Raw genomic sequence first — 14,960 nt, forward strand, 5'->3', positions numbered from 1 at the left:
ATTTCATGCATTCCTTGTTCAGCTCAGTGGACTTGTACTTGAATAACAAACTGGTCAGCAGCAGCATGGATACTTACCCTTACCGTGCCTACCTGGAAAATCTCTTGACGTACGGAATAGATGCCAAGAATACTCATCTCAATGCTTGTGTGCTATGGGAACCTGACGAAGCGACCAAGTTTGACATAATAGATAAAGACAATGACGGCTTTGAGGAAAGACGAAACAAACTCAAAGATGGAAAGAGTTTAGAACTGATGGATCGTTTGCATTTGGACATGTGGTTGCAAGAGAAATATTTGCTGAACGCGGTAAATGTTCGCTTGAGACTGAATCGTAGCAGTACTGCTTTCCATTTGTTGGCTGATGCTGATGCTACTACTGGTGGCAATCCTAAAAGCAAAATCGAGGAGGTCAAACTCTACGTACGACGCGTGGAAGTGTTACCCAAAGTGGGAAACGACATTAGTCAGACGTTGAGCAGAACGACCGCCAAATATCCCATACGACGCGTGGAAGTGAAAACCTTCACCATTCCCACTGGACATCATTCCATGATCGAAGATCATCTGTTTCAAGGACAGTTACCCAAACGTTTAATCCTTGGTATGGTCAAGAATTCAGCCTTCAACGGAGACTTCACTAAAAATCCTTTTAAGTTTAAACACTTTAAGGTGAAGAAAATCGAAGTCAGTCGCGATGGCAAGACCTTGTGTACCAGACCTTTCGAACCTGACTTTAGTGACACGAAGATGAATTACTTGAGATCGTACTTGTCCCTGTACGAAGCCACCGGCCAGTTAGGGACCAACACCAGTCACGGCATTACGTACGACGATTACGCAGGAGGCTATGCTTTGTGGGCTTTCGATTTCACTCCAGACCACGGCAGTGACGAGGGACATTTCCACCCTATAAAATCCGACCAGATTCGTGTGGAACTTCAGTTTGCAGAAGAAGTGAAAGAGACAGTGAACGTCATCCTGTATGCAGAATTCGATAATACGATAGAAATCAACAGTTTGAGAGAAGTCATTCTAGACTATTGGCTATGGAAGACTGTTATCCCTCTTTACCTAGTGGAGAAACTTTGGAGATGGAATGTGAGGAGACCATGGAAGGAGAATCCCAAGACAAAGACGAAGAAGTTGTCATGATGAAGTCGAGATGGCCAGAACAAGAAGCCCATTTAGTCTCCTGTTTTGCCAAACACTTGGTCGAAAAAATGACGGAATTGATCAAGAAAGATTGCTATGGATGTCAAAACGATCATCCCAGTCAAACTCAACACGATAAATGCCTGATGCTGAGTCAAGAAGAAAAATTGGACGAGTATCTGGACGAAGCTTGGAGTCTCATCTCGGACGAAGTCGTGTTGCACCAGTGGTATAAAGACTTGCGTGAACATTCTTGTCCACCATTAACCACTCAAGAGATCGATCGTATCGAAGCTCTCCTGAATCAAAGTGAGGAGACGAAACGAAGAAACGGTTATTTGTCAGACATTTTCAAGCAAAAAGTCAGGATCGAATTGATGACTTATTATTACCTGTGAAGAAGAACAAAACAAAACATGGATACCTGGGAACTTTATTACCCTTTGAACCACAGTTCGTATACGGCTTCTTGGAATCCTGTCGTCTGTGCTAAAGATGAACTCCCTCATCGCAAACGTCAAGACCATCTAGCTTATGTGATCAACACGGACGACAGTCATCTCCCAGGAACCCACTGGGTAGCCGTTTACTTTCCTCAAGAAGGATGTGTGGAATATTTCGATTCGTACGGATTGCCCCCTTTGGAAGACGATATCATTGACTTTATGAGAAGAAATGCTCAGACCACCCGATTCAATAATGTGAAATTACAAGGCACAGATTCCTTGGTGTGTGGACAATATTGTGTGTATTTTCTGCATCATCGCAGCCTGGACTATTCCTTAGAACATTTAGTGACTCATTTTGAGCCTCGTTCTTCTTCTAGAAATGATGTGAAAGTAGATCAATGGTTTTGTGACCATTATGCTTATCTTTTGTCTCAAGCTAGGAAACGTAGTGTCCATCAATGGCCTAATGATTTCCAACAGTGGAAATCACAATTTCATTCACAACGTTGTCAGCCCTGTTTAAAGTAGAGTGTTAATTGAAAATAAAAATGTTTGTCATTTGAAAAAATTGTTAGATGTTATATTGTTGGATTATTGTTAAAAATGTTAGAGTTCTTTGTTAGTGTTAAGTGATTTGGAATAAAAAAAATGTTGTGTTTTGAAAAAAAAATGCCTTTGTCTTTTGTTTGGCTATAAGAATGTTGATTCATGCTCTTTGACTTCTTACTATCCCTCTCATGACACTCATTGAACGTTGCGGCTCGAAAACCGTAGAGGGATGTTTTCCTTCACGTCCGCGCTTTGACTTTAAGAACCGGGGTAGTTTCCAGTCTAACCATCCATTGTCGACTCATCCTCCTACGAAGATGTGCTCCAAACTAGCTAAGCTCAACGAAGCCTTCGTGAATTTGCATAGGGTCAGACACAGTCTGATACCGAAGCCAGAAGAGATAGAGACTGTGAGAATGTTAAAAGTCACCGAAGACCTGATAGAAGAGCTCTTCAGAGAAGAAGTGAACAGGGAGAAAGAAGAATGGACAGAGAAGTACAGACTTTAGAGACAGCAGCAACAGCAACAACAACAGCAGCAGCAGCAGCAACCTGAACCTGACAGAGGCTTTGTCGATTGTCGTATCGACACCAAAGAGTTCTTCTTCTCTTTCCGAAGAAGCAGACCTATCGTCAGAAAGTCTATCCTCAGAGGACGACGCATTCTTAGAAACTAAAAGATTGCCATAGCAAACAAAAAAAACAGCCCTTTTCAGGGCTACCCCAAACTATAGAAAAGAAATAACAATCGATTTGCCAATGTGTGTATGTAGAGTAGTGTGAATATAAACACTGACTCTTTTGTGATGTGAGTGTATGTGTTTGTGTATAGGATTGTGTGTTTGTAAGTGCTCACGTACGTTTGTGTGGATAGTAGATTAAGATCATGTTTTTGGCTGTTTGAGGTGTGGGGAGAGTAGATTTGGGGTTTGATTGGATTGCTTTGCGTATGTGAATAGTATATTATTTGTTTAATAAAATGTTTTAGAATAGTGATGGGCAGTATAAAAAAGTGAGTGTTTCTTTTAGGTCCGCGCGTTGTTTGGTCATGATCTAGGTAAGATCAATTTTGTTTTAAGGGATGTTTTCCTTCACGTCCGCGCTTTTAGTATAAATTGAAAATCGCTGGGCAGTCTAGCTACCCTGTTCATTCGTTAACAAGACAATGAATACCAGAATTGTAAAGCTTCTAGAACTCCAGATGCACCTGGAATATGCCAGGCGCCTGTTAAATGAACTGGCCGCGGAGGCCATTGTTGAAGAGGGAAGGATGAAAGAGGAGGAGGAAAGAAGAAAAAAAGAAGAGGAGGAAAAGGAGAGAAGAAATTTCAGAATCCCAGAGACAGAAAATTGGGATTCTGAAGCCACTTATCTCGCCTCTGCACTCCCAAGAAAAAAGGTAAAAGGAGACTGGGGAAGAAGATGTGTGTGTGGTGCCAGGCCACGAAGGTGCCAGCATTAGATAGGTGCATCTGGAGTTAAAAACAAACAGCCCTTTTCAGGGCTACCCAAACCTTTAGAAAAGAAATAGTAATCGATTTGCCAATGTGTGTAGGTAGAGTAGTGTGAATATAAACACTGACTCTTTTTTTTCCTTTTGTGTGTGTGTGTGTGTGTGTGTGTGTGTTTGTGTTTGTAAGCGCTCACGTACGTTTGTGTGGATAGTAGATTTGGGTTTCATTTTAATGCTTTGAGTGTGTGAATAGTAGATTAGGGGTTTGTTTATTGATGCTTCACGTATGTGGATAGTAGATAATATATAATGAGAAAAGTAGGGGATGTTTTCCTTCACGTCCGCACGTTTTAAGTGATGATCTAGGTAATATAACTTTTGGGCTTTAGGGGGATGTTTTCCATCACGTCCGCGCTTTAACTATAAAACTAACAGTGTTTGCCATTGGAGCCCATTCCACGGAATAAGCTAACAAGAAGATGCCAGCAGCTTCAGCTTTGTATAACAACCTTATGGGAAGTTGGTATTGGATGGTGGATGGATTGAATGTAGCAGAAAGGCTTGAACAGGAATGGAGGCATGCAGTGACAAAAGACTTCGTCTCAAGACAAGTAACCAGCCTCCACTTAGCTATCGATATTGTGAAAGAAATGATAGTGGATGAGGAGAAGAGAATCAGAGGTTTCATTAACCCACCGTATGTGAAAGTGGGCAAGTTGAAAGAAGCCATAGTTTATGTGACGAGTGTAAGGTGTTTTTTAGAAGACATTGTAGAATGGACATATTGGTCTTTTGTGAAGTGGGGCTTAGACAAGCTTAAGAAAGCGGAAGAAGTAATGAGGAATGTGCTGACCGAAGAGGTCAAGAAGATCAAAGAAAAGTGGTCAAAGGAAAGAAAAGAAGAAGAAAATAGAAAGAAAAAGGAAGAACTAGAGAAACTAAACGCTAACTGGATGAAAATCCAACAGAAGTTCCGAGCCATGGGTCACCCGGACTGGATACCGGAAACAGAAAAGAAGAAGAAGAAAGGAATGATGAAAAAAAATAAGAGGATGGATAAAGAAGTTAAGGAGTTAGAAGAAGAAGAAGAAGAAGAAACCCAAAGGCCCTTTTCAGGGCCATTGATAGGTCTCGAAAAGAGAATGACTTTCCATTGCCTACCCCTTTTTTTATTTATTTTTTTTTAAAAAAAATCCCATGTTAATTTCCCCTTGTCCCTATACAGGCCCACAATTTATTCCCATGTTAATTCCCCTTGTCACTATACAGGCCCAAAATATATTCCCATGTTAATTCCCCTTGTCGCTATACAGGCCCAGGGATTTTTGCCCATGTTAAATTTCCCTTGTCGCTATACAGACCCAGGGTGGTTAATGTTAAATTTCCCTTGTCGATATACAGGCCCAAGGGGTATTTTAATGCTAATTCCCATTGTCGCTGAATCGCCCCACTTAACTACTTATGGTCGTCGTCATTAACTACAGGAGTGGTGCGCAGTTCGCTCATATAACAATACCCCCGCCTTCCACACTTACCCCATGATGGAGATGAACTTACAGTAATTTAGGACTACCATATTCGAACTTTCGCAAAGAGGACGCTCGTGAGAGTGGGCGTATCGGTATCAGCGTCTGTATCTGTACATAGATTTAAAGACCGAAAAGGAGGACATCTCCAGGAAAAAGAGGACGTATGGCAAACCTAAGTAATTTTTTAAAAAGTGCACAACTCTTCTTAAATTTGTGTGAGTACAAAGATTCGTTAACATGCATATCTTCTGACCATGACCAAAATATATGCTAACTGGTATATCAATCCACTAAAACTCACAAAATGATATAATATACTACATTCATCTGTACGTAACAAAGGAGGGCAGTAACTCTAACAAATATGTTCGAGCAAAAAACAACGGTATAATTTTTGATGCAGACCATTATGTACCAAGTTTCATATTAATCCATATTTACATTGCACAAGAAACTGCGAAACTAGTTGCGCTAACGAGATTGTGTTTTACACTGTATTATGCTGCAGAATAGAAAGGGAAATAACTGTATAAAACAAATTAAGGTAGCAAAGCGATTTGTCTCAGTATAAGCATCTTCAAGTCATGACCAAAATATATACCAAGTTTCATGTCAGTCCATCAGAACCTGAGGAATTAGTTACTCGAACAAAAATACGTTCATGTGCATCCAGCTGCAAGACAAAAAGTGTAATAAATCTAACACGAAGCGTGTGAGCAGTGTGATTTGTCGATATACGCATATTCAGATCACTAACATAAAATTTACCAAGTTTAATCGCAGTATATCATAAGCTGGCGGACTAGTTGCGATAATGAGATTGTATCATATACCACAAAACAAAAAGGGCAATACATGTAACAAAACTTGTGGAAGTAAAGTCATTTGAGATATGTGCACCTTTCGACCATGGCCATTATATTTACCAAGACTAATGGCAATAATTCAAAAACTTCGCTAACGAGATTGTATCGTGCACTACACAGAACATGAGCAATAACTCTAATATACTCTTGCCACTATAAAAAAAAAAAACCACATCAAAATCGCTTGAATTACGTCATACTAAAAATCTATAAACTTTTAAACGACGTTTCAAAAACCGTTTAACAGATTTTGACAAAATTTGACAAGGCATTTTGGCATGAATATTTTGGTTTGGTTTGGTGCTTCAGGGCACAGCAACACGTGTAAGTTTTTTTTATAATGCCGAAGAATTGAAGTAGAGTGCCTTGCCTAAGGACACACAAAGGTATCTGACCCAGGCTGATCCGGTGGTAGGATTCGAACCAGTACCCTTTTTAGTCACGAGACCGGCACGCTAATCAATGAGCCATCGCTGGTACTTCTAGCATGAAGAGATATTATTTTGATACCGCCATCAAATGCGCCAGCCGTTAATAAAGAATGGATAAAACTTTTAAACGACTTCTCAAAGACCGTTTTGCTTATCAATGGCTGCCTTTGGGGAGGTATCTTCGTTTTACAGAAAAAAAACTCTTCTCACCGTTGTGACCCAACATGACTTTTCACGCTGTTGAATGGGCCAGTAAAAGTTCCTCTTTAACACGATCGATAGAGCGGGCACTTTCATTTATGTGCTGCGGATTATTACATTGTTTTGTTAATGACGCATTTTTTTTTTTTGTTGCGAACTCGTCAATAACGACGAATTCTACGTACAGACAGTCCAAGCCAACCTAAAACTATTGTGATGAGACAATACTGTATATTATTACGAGTATAGAATGGTGTCTTCTCTGTTATACTAAGTTTATCGGTAGCACGACATGTATACACTGGGAATCGTGTGTGTATATTGATAAATGTGCACACATAAACAATCGCACGAATAAATAAATACATAAATAAACAACAAAAACATGGCAAACTAATAACAAACGTACAAATACCGCACATACAAGCCTTAGCTACCCGACGTAAAGCAGCAGCTGTAAAGACGTGTTGATTAACCCGGTGACACGGAGAGCAAAACTCTCCAAAAAGAAATCCGGTGACTATGACGTACAAGTGTGCGGCATTGATGTTGGTGAATTTTGTATTTCAACATAACTTGACAGAAAATTCATATATTACAAATGATGGGGAGCGGAGCATTTGTCTTTTGTAAACAAATTTCAAGTAGATATTTAACACCGTCAAATCACGACGTCGTATTAGGTGAATGCTGACAGCGTTAGAAGTTTGAGAATGAGCTTCACTTAAACAAGTAGAATTTTGATATGGTATTTTGGCATTCCTATATAGAATCTAATATCTCTGTTCTATTCATATTCATTAAGTTTCTTGAACAACTTTTATTATTTTCGTATTCAATTTGTGTAAAAAATGTAATTCGGCATTTATTAGCAAAAGGAACACTCCATTTTTGTTTTGTTTCTATTCTGTACTGGGTCGCCATAATAAACATTGGCATTCATTTCCTATCAGAAATGATGAACAATTGCTAGAACTTGTTCGATGTCTATCGATCGATGCTATTAACGCCTAACTGAACCACAATAACTTTGACAAGTATCCAGAATTAACGCCTAACTGAAGCACAATGACACTGACGAGTATTCAAATTAACGCCTAAATGAAGCACAATGACTTTGACGAGTATCCAAATTAGCGCCTAACTGAAGCACAATGATTTTGACGAGTATCCAAATTAACGCCTAACTGAAGCACAATGACATTGACGAGTATCCAAATTAACGCCCAGATATTAAGTCCAGGTGCATTTTATATGGTTTCATTTTCCAATGGACGGACTCTCTCTCTCTCTCTCTCTCTCTCACACACACACACACACACACACATTAAAATTCAAGCACACGAATTCTTATAATTTTTATCCACCTGATGATATGAATATGTACCTACCTTCTTGCAGACGCACAAATGGAAAGAGAGTTCGGAAGAAATAAAAATACTGTATTTATTCGAATAAATTCGCCAGACGCGTCTACAAGAAGAATTTCTACTGGATATTAGCCTATCGATCTTTTGAAAACTTCTAAATATATAAATAAATTATTACACAGTAATGGCAGACACATATTAAACATTATGCAACATAAACCAGTATCCTTAAGTCACAGTGTAACTGAAAATGCAATCTTATAAATCGTTAATCAAAACTTTGTATTCATGCATCAAAATATTTATTATTATTATTATTATTATTATTGCGTTTGCGGTAATTATTACAAAAGATCTAACTATATAAAAAACATTCTTGAGAAGAAAAAAGTACAAACAATCATGATAAAAGCAACTGAAGCTGTTACAGCAACAAATACATACATATATAATCATTATCTTATGACAGTAGTTTGTTTAGAAAGAATAGTAAAGTGATGTTCTTGAAGGATTATGGTTTCATAATTCCCATGTCACGTGTTTAGGCTCGAATAAACAGTAACACAAGAAAGAGTGAAAACAAGAAGCTTTAAAAAAAAATGCAATAATTTATTTCCCTGGAGAAATTCTCTAAAAATAAAAAATATGAACTTACGGTTTTACGGAATCAAATCCAAAAAATAATCCTAATAAATAGTCCTAATAACAAAATGTTCTACTGATTTCAAGTTCGAATCACGACGAAGAATCCAAGATATAAGACGATTAGTATGCTGCAACCTGTAGTGTTGAAGTCTACAGTTCCTTGTAGAAACAAGAAGTATCACTCCGGTTTCTGATAGCTGAATAAATTTTTATTAAAGAAACTGTTCTTGTTCCACAATATTACATGAACACACGTATTTTCCAGAAAAATAACATTATTAATCCTTTTGAATCCAAGTAATTTGAAATAACTCCAAACCAAGTAATTTGAAATTACTCCAAACAGCACAACATACAACTAACAGTTTAAAAGCCCAACTTCAACTGAGAATAAGTTTCCAAAACAGAGGTTATATCTTATCCTAAAACGTAAACAAAGAGTCACGTGATCATCTTCTGGACGCTTATAGAACGCAAGTACTTGTTAAAGATCACGTACATTCAGTGTGACCCTGACCAAAACCAATCATTTTACTCTAAGAAATAATTTTTTGTTTGTTTACATCTTAAACCCGAAGTCACATCATGACCTCGACATCAACCAATCATTTTAAAATAAAGATAGAACTTGTTTACGTGTTTTGCCACAAATTGTGAAACAAGGTCAGGATTTAGATCAACACTTGATGTTTATAAACTAACAGTCAAGGTCAAACTACTTTCTGAAAGAAGTATCATCTCTAGTGAATAAATTTACTTTACAATATCATGTAATGAAAAATAAAAATAAAAGTTGACAAACAATTAAATTGAATATATATATATATATATATATATATATATATATATATATATATATATATATATATATATATACAAAATCAGATACAAGTAAATAAATCAAATATACATAACATAATTCTTTCTTAAGTTCAAAAGATCTACAGTAAAAGTGCTTAAATTTTGTACAATTTCTGATTGTTACTTGAAAGTATATAAAATCTGACCATATTTGGATGCCTCCAATACTATGTAGGTATAATTGCGTCTATATTACATGACAAACTGCCGTTCTAATACACAATGAGATTCGCCATCTGTCGCATTACAAAATCGACGTGTTCTTTTCTCATATGAGATTTGTTTGTGGCTTAATCTATCTGTTTCAAATTGCTTATGTACTTAACCCATCTACCTGTTTCATATGAGATTGTGGCTTAACCCACCTACCTGTTTCATCAAGAGACTGCGTGTGGTTTACCCCAGCTAACTGTTTCATCATGAGATTGCGTGTGGCTTAACTCATCTACCCTGTTTCATCAGGAGACTGCGTGTGGCTTACCTCAACTGTATCATCATGAAACTGTGTGTTGCTTAACCCATCTGTTTCATCTTGAGATTGCGTGTTGCTTAACCCATCTGTTTTATTTTGAGATTGCGTGTTGCTTGACCCATCTGTTTAATTTTGAGATTGCGTGTTGCTTAACCCATCTGTTTAATTTTGAGATTGCGTGCTGCTTAACCCATCTGTTTCATCTTGAGATTGCGTGTTGCTTAACCCATCTGTTTTATTTTGAGATTGCGTGTTGCTAAACCCATCTGTTTCATCTTGAGATTGCATGTTGCTTAACCCACCTGTTTCAACATGGAGCCTATTAGTAGAGGCGCACGGTCTTATCTGTATACCGGTTTACAACTGTATTTTATTTTTCGGTGTTATGTACCATGGTACTTTTTCACTGTACCGCGACGTCGGTAGGTTCAGTCAATAAGGAATATAATGACATTCATCAGGAATCTTGTCACGACTTAACTGTTATTAACAAAGTGTTTAATTATTCGTGACTAAATAGTTCAACAATTTTTAATGGTGAAAAGCATAAATATGCTTTTATTGCATACCCATTTAACGTCACATGGTCGATTTGGCGTTCGACACATATGTCAGATTGTGATTCGGTATCGCGCAACTAAAATTTCTACATCGCACACTGTCACATGCCTCCTACGGTATTATTTCTAATACCGGAGAAAGATGGACAATTAAAATTTTAAATAACTCTGAGCCCCTAGTCAGCAATGCCGACAGTCTATGTATATAAATAACTCGAGGGTGGAAAGTATAACAATTTAATAAAATATAATAAATGATTTAAATAATTCCTGTGTCAATTTGTCAAATTCAACTCTCTTTCAAACTATTACAATCGATGACCTATTACAAATATCCAAATGTCATCGCATAAGAGAGAGTGTCATTTCCGATGGTTGACCCAGTTGCTCATCTGTCACTCCTCTAGTCATCTTTTTTACTCCGGTACCCTCGCTAGTGTGCTCTCCTGGCACTTCCGGTGCTCAGAGTCACGTGCTCCTTCCGGGACTGCACATCAACCTCTGACGTCACTATGGCGTCTCCTTTTCGCGCTCTTTGCGCCTTTCCCATGTTCTCGTTCATTGGACGTCAAGTCTCCACTTCCACCCGGAAAGCTTTCCATAGAGTGTAGAATTAGAGGGGACGAATACTCTGGTCTCTCTACCATACTCTAACAAAAATTCACCACTCTTTCACAGACCATTTATCAGAATAATGGCAAATGAATTAACAGGTCAACTCACGCACTCACTTCTAAGTATTGTAGTAAAGGACACAATACACTTAGATTTCAGTTCAACAATCTAGTATACGTAACAATGTATCAATCTTGCAAATTCCGATTTATGAACGTAGTAAGAATATTGCAAAGATATGTTACCCTAAGAAGCCTTCGTTCTCAGATCCCAACCTCGAATTCCATGCGAATTTCTTCTCTTTTACGAGCGGCAAGTTTTCCACTCAGAGTACAATCTATACTTTCTGTGATCCTTCTTTGGCTGGGTTCACCCATGTACGAATTTCAAACATGAATTTAGTCCGAAAATAACGGCTTGCTTGCCTTGAAAATCCACTCTAAATTTGAATATCTTAGTTTTGATTGGATCCGGTCTGGTCTCTTTGAAACTGCTTTGCTGGTCACTCTGTTTTCCCATTTTCCTCCAGTCTGATAGCTTTCATGTCAGTAGGGAATCATGGGCGATTTGCAACAAAAATCCTGTCTGTGTACTCTGGCTCTTTGACTACGGTCTAACAAAGAGACGAGACGAATTAAATATAGTAGATATATGTGTACATGGAGGCAGTGACAAATTTTCCCACAACGTGACACACACCCAGTCTGGAATTACTTTTACGACTTGAAATGTTCCAGAATTGTCCACTTATAAAACATCGGGATTAATTTATTGTTATATATTTTATGTCAACACACGTTTATACTTTTAATAAATGCGATCATAGTTGTCAAAATGGCGCTTTGCTGCTTAAAATAATGGGGGGGGGGGACCGCGAGTATCGACAAGTTTACGGGTATTTTACGGTATCTGCTGCAGAGAAATTATAGTTGAGGTTGACAACAATATTTGTGACAAAATGTTTGACAACGAGTTCCTAAATGAAGCTGGCGTGCAGAGTGACACGAAAAATGACAGAGAGGAGAGACAAAGTATATTGCCGATGAAATCTTTTATTGAAAGTTTTATAAATTCATAACAGTAAGAAAGTCTTAAGAAGTTATATCGAGATTCATGGCATATTAACAAATGTCGCTACATTCGGAGAAAACTTTACCCTTGTTTAATTAGACACTTAAATGGGTGCCTACCTCGTGCTTCGATAAAACCGTTGAAAGAATATGTGACTACAAATGGTAATATGATATAAATACAAAGCCACATAAGCTCTTTGTTCCGGGATAGAAAAATCCATCTCTGCCTGACGACGTTGACATATTCCTACGCCGCATCAAACTAGTTCTTTCCGCATCAAAATAGTTCTTTCCGCCCACTCAGAACAAACATGTATGTAGTTTGGGCTATATACTTATGATCCTTTAATCACATGTTTGACACATGTCACGTATGCCAACACGGTGGTCAAATTGAATGTTGTGAATCATAATCGGGCCAAATCCAACGTTTGGAAAAGTTTCGGATAAAAAGAGCGCACATGTCATGTTTTAGCTATTTACTAGAGTCTGTGAATGTGTTCCGTATATGTATTCCTTTGTAGGGCTGCGAATCATCCTACAATTGTCAGGGACGCGCTTGGTTTTTGTCTGAATTTACATAATTTCTCAAGACCACTAAATATTTTCTCGTTTGTTGCGTAAGTGTATTTTATGTTTACTGACCCTCCTTAATAAATATCTTTCCTGGATATTGTCATTCCGTTTTAAGTTTCCCAACCTATTATAACAACAGCGTAGCTAGTAAATTGTAGGCTTCAGTATCAACACTTCAGATTTTTATAAATAGTCTCTCGAAATGTCAGCACTATATATTAACAGTACCAGTTATAATGTAAGCTTAATCACCGTACTTTAGTTCCACCTTTTAGACTACAGCTTATAAAACAATCACCGCGGCGTGGTGGCTGTGATTTTCTTTTTGAGCTGAAATATTTTCTTTTCTTTTATTTAAAGATAATTATGTTTTTCTCTCCAAATAATAGCATGGGTATATTATGGTTGTATTTTGCTATAAATCAGAGCAGAAGATTTTTCCAACTTTTGACAGACGGAAATATAACCCAAAAAATCTCAGACCCTACATAAGAAATTTGAATAGATGGTTACTAATAAAATTGATGTATACCGTGGTACTTATCGCGGTAGGTCCAGAAATACCATGATAAAAGATTTTCAGTGGTACACAGCACTACTAATATAGTTAGCGTAATTAAACAATTAATAATCGTCATTAAAATATAAACTTGTTATGATAACTGTTTGAAAGTGGAATTTGTAGCCCATCTTCACCTGCCAAGGTTCCGAGATGATAACCCCATCTATATCTCCGCGGATCGAACAGATATATTGATGCTTTGTCCTAGAGACATACATGGGATTTCATAAGCTGTCTCCCGTAATATGTAATACCAGCTAACCCAGAGGTGAGCAAACTTTCCAGTGCAAGTGCCGCATACACAAATTTACACCTTGTCGCGGGCCACATAGTTCATTAAGTAAAATAATTAATATTTGAAATTGCAAAAACAAAAGGTTTTTCTAAATAACATCATAATTAATTTTCAGTTGTTAATATGTTGTTAATATTTGAAAACTTAAACTTAAACTTCAAAAGAAGCACATTTATTTGATAAACAGAGTCAGTGCGAATTATGATTTGTTCCTAGGACTTATGAAAACCCTTGGCGGGCTGCATGCGGCCCGCGGGCCGTAGTTTGCCCACCCCTGAGCTAACCAATAGCGTGTTCATTGTACATCAGCTGAAAATTGTGGAAGCAATTGACCTAAAAAGGGTACTTTGTAAGTTTAACATCGAAAGTATGACTATGTACCTGAGGAAAGCCATTACAGGTCTATTTGAGTGAAAGGTGTTTGTGCAAACACTGACCGGCAGTGGAAAATAGCTTATTGATCAGACCATTCAAGTGGTGTGCTCCCTTGGTCTCGATCATGTAGGAACAGTGTTCAAATTTGAACAACTTAATTTTGATTGGATGCGGTGGCTTGCCGCCTCATCCAATGAAATTCACAGACCCGAAGCATATAAATATCTGCTCGATACGCCAAGGTATATATATGACTATCACACTGGAACCTACGCTAGGGATGATGTAGGTTGCCTTTCTCTGCGTAATTATTCCTGCCTATAATTCCAATTTTGAGTAAAATTGTTTTGCCAGCTTTGTTTTGTAAATGGTATGAAAACATCAACATTACTGTTCCTATACATTGTTGAAACCAGCTGAAAATTTATCGGCAGAAAGTTTAGAGTGTTTGCCAAAAGTAAATAACTTTAACATTCTGGAAAAGTTTTGATCTTTGATGTTTTTATTTCAGGCCTTTAGCACATTAACATTTTGCAAGTCAAAATATTGTGTTCTACAATTTCTGACAACGTTCTTGAACCTTGATCTTGATTCGTACAAAGTAAGTCTGTTTTCCGCTGTTTGTACACATCCATAATAGTTGCTCTTTTTCTAAAATTCCTTTAAAGTTTCTGCAACCTAATGGCTATATTAAGTTGATTGTAGCCTAATGGCTACATCAAGGTGATTGCAGCCTAGTGGCTGTATTAAGGTGATTGCACCAAATGGCTATATGAAGGTGATTGCATCAAAATGGCTATATGAAGGTGATTGCAACCAAATGGCTATATCAAGATGCTCACAACCTAATGGCTGTATTAAGGTGATTGCATCCAAATGGCTATATCAAGGTGATTGCAACCTAATGGCTATATGAAGGTG

The sequence above is a fragment of the Sinohyriopsis cumingii genome, chromosome 3, assembly GCF_028554795.1.
Source record: "Sinohyriopsis cumingii isolate HCF-2022 chromosome 3, ASM2855479v2, whole genome shotgun sequence".
NCBI lineage: Eukaryota > Metazoa > Mollusca > Bivalvia > Unionida > Unionidae > Sinohyriopsis > Sinohyriopsis cumingii.